At 37.9% G+C, this 3497-nt stretch overlaps 1 long non-coding RNA gene across 1 annotated transcript in view; it reads right to left on the bottom strand.

Annotated features, from left to right (window-relative positions):
- Positions 1–1491: 1491 nt before the first annotated feature.
- The window catches only part of LOC119429387, a 7160-nt gene continuing 5154 nt past the window's right edge, over positions 1492–3497 (bottom strand). The window contains exon 4 of the long non-coding RNA XR_005187767.1: positions 1492–1508. This is a non-coding gene — a long non-coding RNA (uncharacterized LOC119429387). The remainder of the gene's footprint in view (positions 1509–3497) is intronic.

Below are 3497 nucleotides of genomic sequence, written 5' to 3' on the forward strand. Positions count from 1 at the left end.
CCCACACTCTTGCAATGTTCTAAACTCTTAAACCTATGTAATTTTAATGACATACGTATATGTACTGTACAGTACTGCACAATTTTATATGAGTATTCACCAGCTCTGCAGACCAACAGCTTGGTTTTGGTCAAGCTTGGTTCTGGTTCTGCAGACCTACCCTGCAGAGATCGAAGCCCACTGCCCCATCCACGTTGCTGTGCACGTGAATAACTAAGCTTCAGGAAGGTTCAGGATTATTTTAGACTTTCCTGCCAGTTCTGTGAGCTTAATAGATAAGATTATTACTTCTGAATTTGTGTTGCAAAACTTGCCCTCCATTTTGGCAGAAAGCAGAGGCCGGAAGCACTGCTGGCTTCTGGGTAGTGTAGTTCATTTGACTGGCTTTACAGTATAGGCTAATTGAAAGAAAACTACAAAATGGCAGTGCCTATCCAAAGTTTTTTTTTCTTAAACTTTTTGTCCCATAACGTATCAATCACATGAGTAATATTAAAGTTGACAATTGTGTCATGCGCAATCTTATGTTGAAAAACCGTGAAAAAACGAGTTTGCGAAAATCGAACCGTGAAGTAGTGAGGGACTAATGTATAGACGAGAACAAATATTTGCATTCTTTTTTATTCTTTTATATTATTTCCACCTTCATTCAGTCTTTAATCTAAAAAAAAATAGTATTTGATGACAAAAAAAATGGGGGCAAAAAACTGCTAAATTACCTGTGCACAGAACAGGTCAGTTCAATTCAATTTATTTATATAACGCCAAGTCACAACAGAAGTCATCTCAGGGCACTGAACAGAAACATTCATATACATAAAAGTAAGTTATGAACATTATTTATCTGAGGAGTTTTGAATTTAACTCCATCTCAGACTCATCTTGAGCAAGCACAAAGGCAACAATGGAAAGGAAAAACTCCCTCATGAGGAATAAACCTCCAGCAGAACCAGGCCCAGGACAAGCTTTGATTAATGAACTGTTGCACAAAATGTTTATCACATTTAAGAAATGAGGACACATTTATTTATGTGAAACTGTATGATGAAAAATCAGCACTGCATCTAACTTATACTGTAAAACTCAGTCTCGGCTTTCTCTTTAGCACAATACCAGTTATGTAATCGTATTCTTATTAATACTGTAGACTGGTTTGTGTTGGGATACAATTAATCAAATTAATGTTGGTGGTTGGTTAGGAAATATTTGGTGGGTCTTTCACCCAACTCGTTTAGAGCATTATCACTTTAGGTCCCTCCAGTGAAATGTTGTAGCTCTAATGTAGGAAACCTTAAGAAGCTCAAGGTTGATGAGCAGCTTTTGAGCTGCTTGTCAAGCCCTGATACTCCTGGATCAGCTCCAGCTACACTCTGCCTTTTTGATTTTTTGTTAACAGTATGTCTCCATTTCCCTCCATTGATCACCGTCACACAATCACAGTGAAACATTGGTGCACAAAACATATCGAAGCACACGTGGAAAACTACTCACCCTGCTGGGTGCTCCCTCTGGGGCCGTGGCAGAGGAAAGGATGCAAGAGATCAGCCAGAGAAGAAAGAGGGCAATGGAGAAAAGAGAAAAAGGTTTGGCGTCAGTTTTGATGCTAATAAAATCAACTGCAGCTGTGAGTCAGCCAAGGTTAGGATGAACTGTGACTGCTCCCTTCTAATAAAGATACAAACCAGCTATTGTGCCTGATATCAGTCTGCCTTTTCATCTCTTTGTTCTCAAAGCTCCCTGCACCCCAGACCCTTATTCTTCTTTTTAGAAATAAGAACAGAAGTGCACACGGCTGCAGACATGCATGAGCTATTACACAGACGATGAACACGACAATAAGAATGCACTGATCTCTCCATCTTTTCTGTTTCTACTCTGATCTCCCCCTTCTTTTCTTATTGCAGTCAGTTTATTCAAGAGGAAGTCTCTGTTGGCTCAGTGCCTGAAACTTGGAGCGAAGATAAGATATTCTATCAAGGGTGAATGGGAGTTCATATGGAAAACCTTTTTTTCTGCATTACACAAGCATCATGAAGACATAAGTTCATATTATGACACAAATCTAAACAAGAAAGTTCAAATTCAGTCCAAAAGGTGAGTTTTTGTGTAACAAATGAAATAAAATCTGCCAACTAGAAACAATCCATTGAAGTATTTTGTATTTTATCTGATCTGAAACAGTCAAAATGATACAGTTCTTAAATGTCTCTTCACATTTTATGTAAGAAAAAAACATACTTTTACAAAAAAAAAAAAAAAAAAACAGAAAACACTACATCAGAAAAACACTCAAAATGTGTAATGTAAAGTGTGCAGTTGCTAGCAAATACAATTGAGTCCAACAACACGTGAGAGTTCACAGGTGTGTGTTGCATCACGTCTTCTTGTTACAACCCTGAAAGAACCTGGGAGCCGAGGAAATCAATTTCTGCAGGTTTTAAAAACAGCATTTGGTCATTTCTCTTGATTTCAATTGCTTAAATGTTTTCTACTTTGTAATCACTCGCTACCATGCAGTTAGTTTTGTAATTGGCTGTGTCTGTCAGCAAAATATTTACTGAATCACTGTCCAGGAATGCAATTTTTTATTGTATGCTTTGTTTCATATAGTGTTAAACTTCCTTAGTGGTTTGTTTAATGCCTTTTAATGGGTTGTACAGTGGGACCCGTACCGTGAAGCCCCGTGATGAGTGAAAAAAACCACAAAGTAGGAATAGTTGTACAAGTAGTAAGTAGTAGTTTATTTTAGTGTATGTATATATATATATATATATATATATATATATATATCGTGGTTGTTCAAAATAAGACTGGACATGACACAATTGGCTGATTGATGGATGAGCCGCATGATCGACATGGAATTTTTATTTAAAATGAATTATTTTAAATTATTTAGCACCTCCTGCACATTTGTGCAGCCCACAGTTGCAGAAAAGCCCCCTCCTGCAGCTTTGTGTAACCCTTACTGCAGGATAAACTTCCTGCTGCAGCTGATCAACTGTTCTTTATGCAAAGCTGAGAAGTGGGCGCGGCCAAGAGCGCTTGCAGGTGGCTGAGAGCAGAGGAGGCAGGGAGCTGAAATCATGACATGCTGTGCTCTTTTAGAGCATTTAGAGTTTAGAAACATTGTTTAGAATATCCTGTGATGGACTTGCGACCTGTCCAGGATGTACCTCGCCCCTCGCACAGTGATTGCTGGACATGAGTACCGGCGACCCCATGACCCAGAATGGAAGAAGCAGGTAAAAGATAATGGATGGATGGATGTTTAGAATATTGCAAGAGTGTAGGAAGATTTTAAAACGCCTTTATAATATATAAACTACTACTTACTACTTGCGCTACTATTCCCAATTCGTGGTTTTTCACTTATCGCGGGTCTTCAGGGTACGGATCCCCCGTGATAAACAAGGGACTACTGTGTATATACTGTGTATATATATATATATATATATATATATATATATATATATATATATATATATATATATATA

This window comes from Nematolebias whitei, unplaced genomic scaffold, assembly GCF_014905685.2.
Source record: "Nematolebias whitei isolate Nwh7 unplaced genomic scaffold, NemWhi1 Nwh_scaf_776, whole genome shotgun sequence".
Classification (NCBI taxonomy): Eukaryota; Metazoa; Chordata; class Actinopteri; order Cyprinodontiformes; family Rivulidae; genus Nematolebias; species Nematolebias whitei.